At 42.6% G+C, this 16,088-nt stretch overlaps 1 protein-coding gene across 10 annotated transcripts in view; it reads left to right on the top strand.

Moving 5' to 3' along the window:
- Positions 1-16,088, top strand: part of CNIH3 (cornichon family AMPA receptor auxiliary protein 3) — a 282,654-nt gene that overhangs the window by 77,363 nt on the left and 189,203 nt on the right. For 2 of the 10 annotated variants that reach the window (XR_007475516.1, XR_007475504.1), the window contains one exon: positions 12,690-12,777. The exons of the other annotated variants lie outside the window; for them this stretch is intronic. The gene's annotated coding sequence lies outside the window, so the exon portion shown is untranslated. The remainder of the gene's footprint in view (positions 1-12,689; positions 12,778-16,088) is intronic. 10 annotated transcript variants of the gene reach the window in all.

Below are 16,088 nucleotides of genomic sequence, written 5' to 3'. Positions count from 1 at the left end.
GAGGCCCGCGTACCGCAAAAAAAAAAAAAAAATCTTTGAGCCCCCTGCCCTAAGTACATTAACGGGCAGGTTTGCACCAAATAAATGTTCTTTGGGTGAGTGAATGAATGAAACTGTTAGGAAGGCTGTTGCCCCAGAATCATACCCCTGCCCTTCCCTTGAATAGAAACCAATTACGCTTATGTACGTTTCAGGAGGAAGCTGCAGAGAGAAAAAAACAAGAACTAGTTAGAACCAGTTAGGCCCAAGATGGCAGAAGATTTAACTTCTAGTAGACCTTGAGCCTCATTTATATGTTCATTGTGATAGATTAGCATGGTATGACACACCCACCAGCACCATGACAGTTGACAGTTGCCAGGACAACAACTGGAAAAGCCCATACAAGGACTGAAAAGGAGAGTTGCATCAGTTCCAGGTCTAAACCACACCCCTGTTCTTGGATAACTCATGAATATCCCCCACACACACCCTTCCCTTTTACTGCGATCCTTCTATATATTTGATGTCTCCGCCTGAATTGGGTTGAGAAGCTGTGATTTGTGAACAAGGTTCCTGCTTCTCCATTTGTTTGGCCATTGAATAAAGCTCGTGCTGTTCCAGTCTCACCATCCGTTTTGTTATTGGCTAGGCGAATCCGATTGGAAAAAGAACCTCCATCTCTGCCCAGGCTAGGACTCTGGCGCGGGTCCAGCTGACCAATTCGGTCAGATTGACCAGGAAGTCACTGCAGTCAATTTGTAAGTCAAGTTGTCCCACAGTTGTACCCTTTGATCTATACTGATCGTGTCTTTTTTTAGGACTCTTCTCAGCATAAGCCTGAAGTCTTAAGTACGTCGTAGAGATAGCTAGTCCTGGAGTCTTCTGATCAGAGTTTAGAAGCATGAGCTTGTTTGAGACTCTGGAAAGATCAGAAGAGAATGCTGGTGTCTTGAGCTGCTCACCACAGAGCCTTTGAGACATGCATCCACTTCCTTGGGTGTTCTGAGGAATCAAGCTATTCCTAGGTCCTGCATGGAACACGTGTTAATGATACATGCAACCTTCCTTGCCATGATACATGCAACACAACTCAGGAGTTCTCTGAAATGAAACCCCAAACTAGAAGCCTGCTCTGATAGCCCAGGAGAGATCCTGGAATTGAAAGGGGTGCAAATGAATACAGCATATGCCAAATTACTTAGAATACTAAGCTCTTCTCCAAGGGAACCTAGTTTTCAATAGGAAAACCACCAAGGTAACTTGTTTAAGAATCTGTGTTGAGTTTGCAGGGTTATTCCAGGTATAATTTTCAAAAAGCCTTCCTAGAATGAGCGCTCAAAAGTAAACTGCATGCATGCGGGGACTTTGTTCTGCTCATCTCTGTATCTCCAGGGCATATGACGATGCTCAGTCTGTAGGAGACACTCAGTACATTAAACTAATAGATGACTGGATGAATATGAAGTTCTTGTAGCTCCATCTCAGACCCCTGCTGCAATAAGCAGAGCTCTGTGCTGGGAAAGAGGACGACAGAAATTTACAGACACTTTCATTTCTGGCAACAGATCTGGTTTTACCCCAGTTGAGGCTGAGAAACTTGTGGACAAACTGAATGAATGGTCACCATCATTCCTCATCACCCTTAAATAAAACTCCAAACAGAAGAGATGATATTAGTGCCTGAAGTTTCCCCAAAGTCGATTTCTGGGGAGAAGTGAGCCAGAACACTTGCTGGTTTTCCAGCCTTTGTGTATTACATCCTGCCCAGCAGTGGGCATCCTTCCTATTGAGTGACTAGGGCACAATACACAGCCTTGGCCTTCTCCACCCAGACTTAGCTCAGGATTCAGGCTGGTTATTGCTTTTTCTGTAGTCTGCTGTTTAGGTCATATTTACCTTAAGATTTAGCTTTACTGGAAATGATGGAGCAGGACCAAGGTCAGTTTCTGCCATTGAAAAGAGGCCGTGGAGACAGTTTTTAAAATCCAGAGCTGCACTGTCCAGTATGGTTGCTGCTAGCCAGCATGCGGCTGTTGAAATTGAAATTAATTCAAACTAAATACCACTAAAATTCAGTTTCTCAATCATACTAGGCCACATTTCAAGTGCTCATATGACTCAAGTAGTCACACACGGCTAATGACTACTATATTGGACAGTGCAGAGTAGAATGTTTCCATCACTGTAGAGAGTTCTGTTGGATAGTGTTAGTCTAGAGTAACCAGAGACCAAGTCTGGGAACCCAGCTGATGGGCAGGAAGCTTGCTCCCCAGGGTGACTCAACAACAGCTGCACTTCTGTTGCATCTCTTCTAGCACTGTTTACTACTATTATTTTTTCCAAATGCTACCCAAAGATTCACCGTGGCTAGGAAACAAAGGAAACAATTTCTCTGTTTCTACACTTGTTAACATAGAGACAGCCTTGTAAAAGGGTGTAAAAGGGCATCCTGACTGGTTAAGAGATTATATTAGGTTGAACCATATGAAATCCCTTTTTTGTAGGTCAGGAAGGGCTAAATATCATCAAATTTATGAGGTTCAACCTAATTCAAGGGAAAGGGAAAGAGTGGTAGAGAAATGGGGAGGAAGAGCATCTGTGGCTTGTGTTCCTTTCTTAGTCCTCTGTTTGTATACTATGGGTTGGCGATAATACAGATAGTTTTTGTTTGTTTGTTTGTTTGTTTTTGCGGTACGCGGGCCTCTCACTGTTGTGGCCTCTCCCGTTGCGGAGCAACAGGCTCCGGACGCGCAGGCTCAGCGGCCATGGCTCACGGGCCCAGCCGCTCCGCGGCATGTGGGATCTTCCCAGAGCGGGGCACGAACCCATGTCCCCTGCATCGGCAGGCGGACTCTCAACCACTGCGCCACCAGGGAAGCCCAATACAGATAGATTTAACTCAACAATGGATGGTTGACTGAATGCCTGCTTGTTTCTTGCCTGCCACTGCTGCGTAAAGAGAGGGTTATGTGTGTTTGTGGCAAATAGTCATGGAAGAGTTAGGAAGTATATAGCTGTGAGAAACAGAAAACCTGGCTTCATACATACTGTTTTCCTCACAAGCAGCCTGGATGTGGTAGTTCTAGAGCTGGGTGAGTAGTTCCATGACACCAAGGGCTCTGAATTGACATGTCTGCTTATTCTCTTGGCCTTCCCCTCATGGTTCACAAGATGGCTGCAGCAGCTCCAGGCATCACATCCTCATGTAATGATGTCCAGAGGCAGGAACTGAGAGCGGGCTCAGGGGTGGGCAGGACAGCAAGTGAGCTCGCTGCATGGACCTCTCTTCCTTTAAGGGAGAAAAATCTTTCCCAGAGCCACACCTCCCCAGCAGATTTTCTCTCTGTCTTATCGACCAGAGTTTGTTATGACTCTACTCATTAAATAATCTGGAAAAGGGAAATGTGTTTATTAATCTTAGTTTAAACGTGGCCTGAAACTGGGCATATTTCCAAGCAAACAAAATGGAGATGTCATCAGCCAGGAAGAAGGAATAGGGGAAACGGACTCTGGGTAAGCAAGTCATACTATTTGCCCCAAGTTATTAAGATGCTTTCAGTTGGTAAATGACTTTTGAGAATATCTCTTGTTTTCACCTGCCTGACATCCACTGGGCCTCCTCAGTGATGCATACTCGTTCTCCTCTGCGTGTGGAGGGAGGGGGAAGGGACTCTTCCAGAATTCCATGGGTGGGAACATGGTCTGAGGCTCAATTTCAGGACTTCTGTTTGAACTATTAGGAAGAGACACGTTCTCCTTACCCTGGGAGTCTGCGAAGATACCATGCCAGTTAAAGCTGTTGGTGGCTATTTTGCCTGCCTGCCTGAACACATGAATGACACACATGCTAATACAACGAATGACACATGATTACTTTGGTGTTTTTTTTTTTTTTTGGCTGCGCCATGTGCCTTGTGGGATCTTAGTCCCCCGACCAGGGATTGAACCGGCACCCTTGGCAATGAAGGCGTGGAGTCCTAACCACTGCACCACCAGAAAATTCCCATGAATGACACACAATGCTAACACAGAGGAAAGTAAAATGGAATGATAGGAGAAACTTGGTCTAAATGAAATTGCTTTACCCCTGTTTGCAGCTATGACAGACTGGGAGTCTGTCAGTCACATGACCTGAAAAATGTGCCCCCCTCCTTTTGTTCACATAAGCTGGTTTGAATTGTGAAGGATTCCTCATAGGTACCAGTACCTAGCAGTGAAGTCTTACAAGTGATAGGCTTTAAAATGTACCATCGAAGGCCAGTGAGGGTTTGTCTATCCCTGGCTGAGAAGTTAGCTGGTTTTGTTATGCTAACAAAGCAGCTAGTTATTCTCTCTTGGGACTCAGAGCCTGTGCCATTTGAAACTGAATCTTTTTTTTTTTTAGTGTATATATATATTTTTATATTTTTATTTTTTTTACATCTTTATTGGAGTATAATTGCTTTACAATGGTGTGTTAGTTTCTTCTTTATAACAAAGTGAATCAGCTATACATATACATATGTCCCCATATCTCTTCCCTCTTGCACCTCCCTCCCTCCCACCTTCCCTATCCCACCCCTCTAGGTGGTCACAAAGCACCGAGCTGATCTCCCTGTGCTATGCGGCTGCTTCCCACTAGCTATCTACCTTACGTTTGGTACTGTATATATGTCCATGCCACTCTCTCGCTTTGTCACAGCTTACCCTTCCCCCTCCCCATATCCTCAAGTCCATTCTCTAGTAGGTCTGTGTGTTTATTCCTGTCTTACCCCTAGGTTCTTCATGACATTTTTTTTGTTTTCTTAAATTCCATATATATGTGTTAGCATACGGTATTTTTTTTCTCTTTCTGACTTACTTCACTCTGTGTGACAGACTCTAAGTCCATCCACCTCACGACAAATAACTCAATTTCGTTTCTTTTTATGGCTGAGTAATATTCCATTGTATATATGTGCCACATCTTCTTTATCCATTCATCCAATGATGGACACTTAGGCTGTTTCCATCTCCTGGCTATTGTAAATAGAGCTGCAATGAACATTTTGGTACATGACTCATGTACCCAGTACTGGGATTGCTGGGTCATATGGTAGTTCTATTTTTAGTTTTTTAAGGAACCTCCATACTGTTCTCCATAGTGGCTGTACCAGTTCACATTCCCACCAGCAGTGCAGGAGTGTTCCCTTTTCTCCACACCCTCTCCAGAACTTTTCAGGCTGTAGAATGTGTTGGCTGCTTCTTAAAGTTCTCAGTGAGTTTTTATGAGAAAGAGACAAGCTTCTCTCAAATTTGGTCCAAGTAGAAGTAGAAAAAGAAGAAAAATATGTCTGATGAAAGAGGTCTTTTCTGCCTTTCATAGCTGAGAGTCAGGTAAAAGTATACCCTGCAGGATTGGAAGAGGTGAGTTCTCTGTCTTATGATGAAGTTTGTTCCAACAAAAGCAGGAAGACTAGAAACAGAACAGAAGATAAGACTAAAACCAGGAAGGAGCCTGAGCTGGATTGCCATTCATGCTCATGGTCATCAGAAGACATCATGGCAGAGTGAAAGCGCAAGCCACAGGATGGGAGAAGATATTACAGCACATATAACTGACAAAGCACCCATATCTGGAACTCCTACCAGCATACAAGAGACGATCCAGTAGAAAAGTGGGCAGGATTGATCAATAGACATTTCACAAAAGGGGATATCCAAATAAACATGGGGAAATGCCAAACCTCACTTGTCATGAGAGAAATGCAATGAAAACAGCTAGGGGATTCCACTATAGATTCTACTAGAATAGCTAAAATAAAAAAGACAGATCATACCCGTGTTGTTGAACTGTTGGAGCCCTCAGACACTTCTGGTAGAAATGTAAATAGGTGCTTTGGAAAAGTGAGGTATTATCCATTAAAATTGAATGTGTGCATATCTTATTACCAAGCAATTCCACTCCTAGATATATGAGTGCATATGTACCAAAGTCACAACAATATTACAACAGTCCCAAATTGGAAAACGCTAAACGCCCATCAACAGCAAATGGGTAAATAATTGCAGTGAACGCTATACTCCAATGAACATGAACAAACTATTGCTATAGTCACTAGCAGGACTAAATCTGGCAGATATAATTTTGAGTGAAGAAGCTTGACATAAAAGAACACATCCTTAGGGTTCCAATTATGTAAGCTTCAAAAACAAGCAAAAACAACGTATGGGGTTAGAAATGAAGTGAGGACTTCCCTGGTGGCGCAGTGGTTAAGAATGCGCCTGCCAATGCAGGGGACACGGGTTTGAGCCCTGGTCCAGGAAGATCCCACGTGCCACGGAGCAACTAAACCCGTGCACTACAACTACTGAGCCTGCGCTCTAGAGTCCGCGAGCCACAACTACTGAGCCTGCGTGCTACAACTACTGAAGCCCCTGTGCCTAGAGCCTGTGCTCCACAGCAAGAGAGGCCACCGCAATGAGAAGCCTGCGCACTGCAACGAAGAGTACCCCCGGCTTGCTGCAACTGAAGAAAGCCCGCGTGCAGCAACGAAAACCCAACGCAGCCAAAAATAAATAAATAAATAAAAAGAAATGAGGTGAATAGAGACCCTGGGGTGAAGGGGAGGGGGTCTGGTTGGGCTTTCGAGGGTCCTGATGTTGTCCTATTTCTTGACCTGGCACTGGTTACACTGATGTGCTCACTTTGTGATAATTCATGTGTGATTTCAATACTTCTCTATCTGTCAATAACATAAAAAAAATCTTCTAATCATAGACTATGGAAGAAGAGAGATGGTTGTGAGAGTGCAAATCAATGATTCATTAAAATAATAATTATCCCCTGAGCTGCAGGGCAAGAAGCAGATTAGCTGAACCTTCCCATCCCAGGCTCCAGTTTTGAATTTCACTGATGCAGAGGAGAAGATGGAGGCCATTAAGCTGAGAAGGACGGTAGAGCCCTCAGGCTGCTGCTAGGAAACCGAACTCCCAGGCCAGAGTCTAGATTAAGGACAATCTCTCTTGCTTTGGTTAATGTCCCATGAAATGGCCAAATGCAAATTGACTGAAAGACTACTAAGTAGTGCACTTCTGAGGGAGTTATTTTGCCAGAGAACTCTCAGCACGCCTAACAGGGCTTGTGATCGCTCAGCCCTGGGGCAAGCCTGGATTGCCCACCCTGTGCCATCTGCAAGTGGGTCCTAAAAGATCCTCCCCGGTGTCCCTCCTCAGGTGGGAATGGAAGACAATGGGCAGAGGGGATCCTCTCAGAGAGCAGAACCGTGGCTGTCAGATGGGCCGGTAAGGACCCCACTCGCTGCTAGCGCACGAGTCCTTACTCATTCTGTCCAGCAGAACACAGTATAGGAAGAGGGCTGCTGATCATGGCATCTGTTTCCCCTTCTCATTTCCAATTGAGACATTCTATTGTATTATCCTATTTTCTGTTCACGCTTGTATGCAAGAACACTGCTGTATATGTTGGGAGTGTTTATGTCTATCTTTTAGTCTGAAGGATGTCGAACTCTAGGTGCTATATCCGGACCTCATTGAGAGGAGTCCACATGACCCAGAGACCCTGGTCTTGGAGCTGGGTACAAGAACAGGACATAATTTTGGATTGTTTAAGACTGGAGAGGGAGTGCTTTAATTTTTGGATGTATGTGGCTTGGTTATATTATGTTAAGGATATAGATTATATTATATAGAATATAGATTATAGAAATTGTACAAATGGAAAGAAAGTTGTATAAAGATAACGAGAGGGTAGGGATGGATTGTAGAGTACGTTTGTTATTTTGCCTTCCAGTGTCAATTTCCTCTTTCTATGATAATAGCAAGGTTTTCTTTTGAAGAACTGTCCTTTTCCCAATTCTCAGACCATGTGGTCTTTTCCTTTCTCTTGGCCTTAGTGGTTGATCCGGAGATCAACCAGTGACAGAGGCCAGGAGCCCAAGCCATGAGATTCAATTTCTGAACTTTTAAGAATCTCCTGGGAGAGAGAAGTTCCCTTTGCACTGGTGTGAGCCTGGAGCTGCTGGGGGCTGTCCTGCATTGCATGGGAAGTGTCTGCCTAAATGTAGCCAATAAAGATGAAAACAGGGTAGGAGATGGAGAGAGACCAAGTTTTACAGCCTCATCCAGGTCTGATGACAATTACCCTCCCGTACCTTTTCATTGGATGAGCCACAAATATGTCATATTTTGCATGAGACCATGTGATTGGGTTTCTGAAACTTGCAACTGAGAATCCTGTAGTCACAATCAGCTATGGGAAATGCATAAACGCCTCTGTGTGCTTTGGGTATGTTTGGTGCCCTGCAGCTTTCCTTAACTAAAAGGGAGGCAGTGGCTTTTACTGAAACAGCTATCTTTCAGGAATTAACACAGTAAAGGGAAGACCTAGTTGAATATATTCCTCTGTTTCTTTGGTTTGGCATCCAAGGCCTAAGAGGACTTGTCCTTCGGCACACCACAAGCACACTGCTTGGTACTACGAATCCCCCTTTCCCCCTCCTCCCAGGTGAATGACGTCCAGCCCCCCACAGTCTGGGTATCCCGTTGTGAACTTCAGCTGAGTCAGTCTATCGACGCATGTATGTCACAATGATGGTGGCATATTCTGCTCCACACATGCACACGTGCCAGCAGCATGTCCCACCCATGTTAGAGGGGTGGAGGCTGGTAGGTTTATCAGCCATGACCATTAGACCTAGGATGACATGGGATATAGCAAGACCAGTGGTGCTTAGGCTCAGGGATCTGTGGACTGAGGAACAAGGGGGTAAAACAGTGAGATTAAGGAATGATGGTTCCCGGAAGTACGAGTGGAAGGAACCAAAGGCTGAGTAGAAGAGGTATCAGAATAGGAGCCAGAAAGCACCGAACAAGAATCAGGAACTGGCAAGACAGGGAAGCCTGAGGCAGGGATGCTCTGAGGAGACACTGGGGAGGCCGGCCATGTCCTGGGGGATGGGGTTTGTGCTGCTCAAGGCTATTTTGAAGCATCTGCCTAAGCTCCGTGCTGCCACTAAGGAACCACCAGAGGCCTGGAGGGCACTCAGGTGTCCCTATCGTCCTCCACTTCAGCTGATGGGACCATGTCTAACACCACAGGGTGCTCTGGTCAGAGGTCAGGGTGTCGGAACAGCAGATTCACTTGCCCACATTTACCACTTACGCTTTTTCTTATTTATTTTTTAACATCTTTATTGAAGTATAATTGCTTTACAATGCTGTGTTCGTTTCTGCTTTATAACAAAGTGAATCAGTTATACATATACGTATGTTCCCATATCTCTTCCCTCTTGCGTCTCCCTCCCTCCCACCCTCCCTATCCCACCCCTCCAGGCGGTCACAAAGCACCGAGCTGATCTCCCTGTGCTATGCGGCTGCTTCCCACTAGCTATCTACCTTACGTTTGGTAGTGTATATATGTCCATGCCTCTCTCTCGCTTTGTCCCAGCTTACCCTTCCCCCTCCCCATATCCTCAAGTCCATTCTCTACGTCTGCGTCTTTATTCCTGTCCTGCCCCAGGTTCTTCAGAACCTTTTTTTTTTTTTTTTTTTAGATTCCATATATATGTGTTAGCATAAGGTATTTGTTTTTCTCTTTCTTACTTACTTCACTCTATATGACAGTCTCTAGGCCCATCCACCTCACGACAAATAACTCAATTTAGTTTCTTTTTATGGCTGAGTAATATTCCATTGTATATATGTGCCACATCTTCTTTATCCATTTATCTGTCAATGGACACTTAGGTTGCTTCCATGTCCTGGCTATTGTAAATAGAGCTGCAATGAATATTTTGGTACATGACTCTTTTTGAATTCTGGTTTTCTCAGGGTATATGCCCAGTAGTGGGATTGCTGGGTCGTATGGTAGTTCTATTTTTAGTTTTTTAAGGAACCTCCATCTGTTCTCCATAGTAGCTATATGAATTTACATTCCCACCAACAGTGCAAGATGGTTCCTTTTTCTCCACACCCTCTCCAGCATTTATTGTTTGTAGATTTTTTGATGATGGCCATTCTGACTGGTGTGAGGTGATACCTCATGGTAGTTTTAATTTGCATTTCTCTAGTGATTAGTCATGTTGAGCATCCTTTCATGTGTTTGTTGGTGATCTGTATATCTTTGGAGAAATGTCTATTTAAGGCTTCTGCCCATTTTTGGATTGGGTTGTTCGTTTGTTTGATAATGAGCTGCATGAGCAGCTTGTAAATTTTGGAGATTAATTCTTTGTCAGTTGCTTCATTTGCAAATACTTTCTCCTATTCTGAGGTTGTCTTTTGGTCTTGTTTATGGTTTCCTTTGCTGTGCAAAAGCTTTGAAGTTTCATTAGGTCCCATTTGTTTATTTTTGTTTTTATTTCCATTTCTCTAGGAGGTGGATCAAAAAGGATCTTGCTGTGATTTATGTCTTAGAGTGTTCTGCCTATGTTTTCGTCTAACGGTTTTATAGTGTCTGGCCTTACATTTAGGTCTTTAATCCATTTTGAGTTTATTTTTGTATATGGTGTTAGGGAATGTTCTAATTTCATTCTTTTCCAAGTAGCTGTCCAGTTTTCCCAGCACCACTTATTGAAGAGGCTGTCTTTTCTGCATTGTATATTCTTGCCTCCTTTATCAAAAATAAGGTGACTATATGTGTGTGGGTTTATCTCTGGACTTTCTATCCTGTTCCATTGATCTATATTTCTGTTTTTGTTCCAATACCATACTGTCTTGATTACTGTAGCTTTGTAGTATAGTCTGAAGTCAGGGAGCCTGATTCCTCCAGCTCCGTTTTTTTCCCCTCAAGACTGCTTTGGCTATTTGGGGTCTTTTGTGTTTCCATACAAACTGTGAAATTTTTTGTTCTAATTCTGTGAAAAATGCCATTGGTAGTTTGATAGGGATTGCATTGAATCTGTAGGTTGCTTTGGGTAGTAAAATCATTTTCACAATGTTGATTCTTCCAATCCAAGAACTTGGTATATCTCTCCATCTGTTTGTATCATCTTTAATTTCTTTCATGAAAGTCTTATAGATTTCTGCATACAGGTTTTTTGTCTCCTTAGGTAGGTTTATTGCTAGGTATTTTATTCTTTTTGTTGCAGTGGTAAATGGGAGTGTTTCCTTAATTTCTGTTTCAGATTTTTCATCATTAGTGTATAGGAATGCCAGAGATTTCTGTGCATTAATTTTGTATCCTGCTACTTTACCAAATTCATTGATTAGCTCTAGTAGTTTTCTGGTAGCATCTTTAGGATTCTTTATGTATAGTATCACATCATCTGCAAACAGTGACAGCTTTACTTCTTCTTTTCTGATTTGCATTCCTTTTATTTCTTTTTCTTCTCTAATTGCTGTGGCTAAAACTTCCAAAACTATGTTGAATAATAGAAGTGAGAGTGGACAACCTTGGCTTGTTCCTGATCTTCGTGGTAATGGTTTCAGTTTTTCACCATTGAGAACGATGTTGGCTGTGGGTGTGTCATATATGGCCTTTATTATGTTGAGGTAAGTTCCCTCTATGCCTACTTTCTGGAGGGTTTTTATCATAAATGGGTGTTGAATTTTGTCAAAAGCTTTCTCTGCATCTATTGAGATGATCATATGGTTTTTCTCCTTCAATTTGTTAAGATGGTTTATCACATTGATTGATTTGTGTATATTGAAGAATCCTTGCATTCCTGGTATAAACCCCCCTCGATCATGGTGTATGATCCTTTTAATGTGCTGTTGGATTCTGTTTGGTAGTGTTTTGTTGAGGATTTTTTTCATCTATGTTCATCAGTGATATTGGCCTGTAGTTTTCTTTTTTGTGACATCTTTGTCTGCTTTTGGTATCAGGGTGATGGTGGCCTTGTAGAATGAGTATGGGAGTATTCCTCCATCTGCTATAGTTTGGAAGAGTTTGAGAAGGATAGGTGTTAGCTCTTCTCTAAATGTTTGGTAGAATTCTCCTGTGAAGCCATCTGGTCCTGGGCTTTTGTTTGTTGGAAGATTTTTAATCACAGTCTCAATTTCAGTGCTTATGATTGGTCTGCTTATATTTTCTATTTCTTCCCATTTCAGTCTCAGAAGGGTGTGCTTTTCTAAGAATTTGTCCATTTCTTCTAAGTTGTCCATTTTATTGGCATAGAGATGCTTGTAGTAATCTCTCATGATCCTTTGTATTTCTGCAGTGTTAGTTGTTACTTCTCCTTTTTCATTTCTAATTCTATTGATTTGAGTCTTCTCCCTTTTTTTCTTGATGAGTCTGGCTAATGATTTACCAGTTTTGTTTATCTTCTCAAATAACCAGCTTTTAGTTTTATTGATTTTTGCTATGGTTTCCTTCATTTCTTTGTCATTTATTTCTGATCTGATCTTTATGATTTCTTTCCTTCTGCTAACTTTGGAAGTTTTTTGTTCTTCTTTCTCTAATTGCTTTAGGTGTAAGGTTAGGTTGTTTATTTGAGATGTCTCTTGTTTCTTGAGGTAAGATTGTATTGCTATAAACTTCCCTCTTAGAACTGCTTTTGCTGCAGCCCGTAGGTTTTGGGTCATCGTGTTTTCATTGTCATTTGTTTCTAGGTATGTTTTGATTTCCTCTTTGATTTCTTCTGTGATCTCTTGGTTATTTAGTAGTGAATTGTTTAGCCTCCATGTGTTAGTAATTTTTACAGATTTTTTCCTGTAATTGATATCTAGTCTCATAGCATCGTGGTCAGAAAAGACACTTGATACCATTTCAATTTTCTTAAATTTACCAGGGCTTGATTTGTGATCCAAGATATGATCTATCCTGGAGAATGTTCCATGAGCACTTGAGAAGAAAGTGTATTCTGTTGTTTTTGTCCTGTAAGTATCAATTAAGTCCATCTTGTTTAATGTATCATTTAAAGCTTGTGTTTCCTTATTTATTTTCATTTTGGATGATCTGTCCATTGGTGAAAGAGGGGTGTTAAAGTCCCCTACTATGATTGTGTTACTGTCGATTTCCCCTTTTATGGCTCTAAGCATTTGCCTTATGTATTGAGGTGATCCTATGTTGCATGCAAAAATATTTACAATTGTTATATCTTCTTCTTGGATTGATCCCTCAATCATTATGTAGTGTCCTCCTTTGTCTTTTGTAATAGTCTTTATTTTAAAGTCTATTTTGTCTGATATGAGAATTGCTACTGTAGCTTTCTTTTGATTTCCATTTGCATGGAATATCTTTTTCCATCCCTTCACTTTCAGTCTGTATGTGTCCCTAGGTTGGAAGTGGGTCTTTTTTAGACAGCATACATACGGGTCTTGTTTTTGTATCCGTTCAGCCAGTCTATGTCTTTTGGTTGGAGCATTTAATCCATTTACATTTACGGTAATTATCAATATGTATGTTCCTATTACCATTTTCTTAATTGTTTTGGGTTTGTTATTGTAGGTCTTTTCCTTCTCTTGTGTTTCCTGCCTAGAGAAGTTTCTTTGGCATTTGCTGTAAAGCTGGTTTGGTGGTGCTGAATTCTTTTAGCTTTTGCTTGTCTGTAAAGGTTTTAATTTCTGTGTTGAATCTCAATGAGACTCTTGCTGGGTAGAGTAATCTTGGTTGTAGGTTTTTCCCTTTCATCACTTTAAATGTGTCCTGCCACTCCCTTCTGGCTTGCAGAGTTTCTGCTGAAAGATCAGCTGTTAACCTTATGGGGATTCCCTTGTATGTTATTTGTTGCTTTTCTCTTGCTGCTTTTAATATTTTTCCTTTGTATTTAATTTTTGATAGTTTGATTAATATGTGTCTTGACATGTTTCTCCTTGGATTTACCCTGTATGGGACTCTCTGTGCTTCCTGGACTTGATTGACTATTTCCTTTCCCATATTAGGGAAGTTTTCAACTGAAATCTCTTCAAATATTTTCTCAGTCCCTTTGTTTTTCTCCTCTTCTTCTGGGACCCCTATAATTCGAATGTTAGTGCGTTTAATGTTGTCCCAGAGGTGTCTGAGACTGTCCTAAATTCTTTTCATTCTTTTTTCTTGATTCTGCTCTGCTGTAGTTATTTTCACTGTTTTATCTTCCAGGTCACTTATCCGTTCTTCTGCCTCAGTTATTCTGCTATTGATTCTTTCTGGAGAATTTTTAATTTCGTTTATTGTGTTGTTCATCATTGTTTGTTTGCTATTTAGTTCTTCTAGGTCCTTGTTGATTGTTTCTTGTATTTTGTCCAATCTATTTCCAAGATTTTGGAACATCTTTACTATCATTACTCTGAATTCTTTTTCAGGTAGATTGCCTATTTCCTCTTCATTTGTTTGCTCTGGTGTGTTTTTACCTTGCTCCTTCATCTACTGTGTGCTTCTCTGTCTTCTCATTTTGCTTAGCTTACTGTGTTTGGGGTCTCCTTTTTGCAGGCTGCAGGTTTGTAGTTCCCGTTGTTTTTGGTGTCTGCCCCCAGTGGCTAAGTTTGGTTCAGGGGGTTGTGTAGGCTTCCTGGTGGAGGGGACTGATGTCTGTGTTCTAGTGGATGAGACTGGGTCTTGTCTTTCTATTGGGCAGGAACGCACTGTGACCTTATTATGATTTTAGGCAGCCTCTCTGCTAATGGGTGGGGTCGTGTTCCTGTCTTGCTAGTTGTTTGGCATAGTGTGTCCAGCACTGTAGCTTGCTGGTCGTTGAGTGGAGCTGTGTCTTAGCGCTGAGATGGAGATCTCTGGGAGAGCTTTTGCTGTTTGATATTATTTGGAGCCAGGAGGTCTCTGGTACACCAATATCCTGAACTTGGCTCTCACACCTCAGAGGCACAGGTTTGACACCTGGCCAGAGCACCGAGACCCTGTCAGCCACACGGCTCAAAAGAAAAGGGAGAAGAAAGAAAGAGAGAGAGAGAGAGAGAGAGAGAGGGAGGGAGAGAGAGAGAGAGAGGGAGGGAGGGAGGGAGGAAGGAAGGAAGAAAAGGAAGGAAGGAAGGAAGGACGAAAGAAAGGAAGAAAAGAAAGAAAGAAAGGGATGGAGGGAGGAAAGAAGAAAGAATAAAATAATTATTAAAATAAACAATAAAAAAGTTAAAAATTAAAAATAAAAGGGAAAAAAAAAGAAAGAAAGAAGAGAAGAAGAAAACCAAAAAACAAATCCACCAATGATAAAAAGTGCTAAAAACTATACCAAAAAAACCCAAAACCCCAAAATGGACAGACAGAACCCTAGGACAAATGGTAAAAGAAATCTATACAGACAAAATCACCCAAAGAAGCATACACATACACACTGACAAAGAGAGAAAAAGGAAAAAGAAATCTATCTATCTATCTATGTAAAAAAAGAATAGAGCAAGCAAATCAATAAACAAATCTACCAATGATAATGAGCTCTAAACACTAAACTAAGATAAACATAAAACCAGAAACAAATTAGATGCAGAAAGCGAACCCCAAGTCTACAGTTGCTCCCAAAGTCCACTGCCTCAATTTTGGGATGATTTGTTGTCTATTCAGGTATTCCACAGATGCAGGTACATCAAGTTGATTGTGGAGATTTAATCCGCTGCTCCTGAGGCTGCTGGGAGATGTTTCCCTTTCTCTTCTTTGTTCTCACAGCTCCTGGGGTTCAGCTTAGGATTTGGCCCCGCCTCTGCTTGTAGGTCACCTGAGGGCATCTTTTCTTCGCTCAGACAGAACGGGGTTAAAGGAGCAGCTGATGCGGGGACTCTGGCTCACTCAGGCCAGGGGGAGGGAGGGGCACGGAGTGCGGGGCGAGCCTGCGGCGGCAGAGGCCGGCATGACATTGCACCAGCCAGAGGCGCGCCATGCGTTCTCCCGGGGAAGTTGTCCCTGGATCACGGCCCCTGGCAGTGGCGGGCTGCACAGGCTCCCCGGAGGGGAGGTGTGGATAGTGACCTGTGCTCGCACACAGGCTTCTTGGTGGCGGCAGCAGCAGCCTTAGCGTCTCACGCCCGTCTCTGGGGTCCGTGCTGTTAGCGGCGGCTCACGGCTGTCTCTGGAGCTTGTTTAGGCAGTGGTCTGAATCCCCTCTCGTCGCGCACCCCAAAACAATGGTCTCTTGTCTCTTAGGCAGGTCCAGACTTTTTCCTGGACTCCCTCCTGGCTAGCTGTGGCGCACTAGCCCCCTTCAGGCTGTGTTCACGCAGCCAGCCTCCAGTCCTTTTCCTGGGATCTGACCTCCGAAGTAGCCGGA

This window comes from Orcinus orca, chromosome 1, assembly GCF_937001465.1.
Source record: "Orcinus orca chromosome 1, mOrcOrc1.1, whole genome shotgun sequence".
NCBI lineage: Eukaryota > Metazoa > Chordata > Mammalia > Artiodactyla > Delphinidae > Orcinus > Orcinus orca.
Note: the sequence above shows the minus strand (reverse complement) of the source record. Positions and strands in the feature narration are given on the sequence as shown.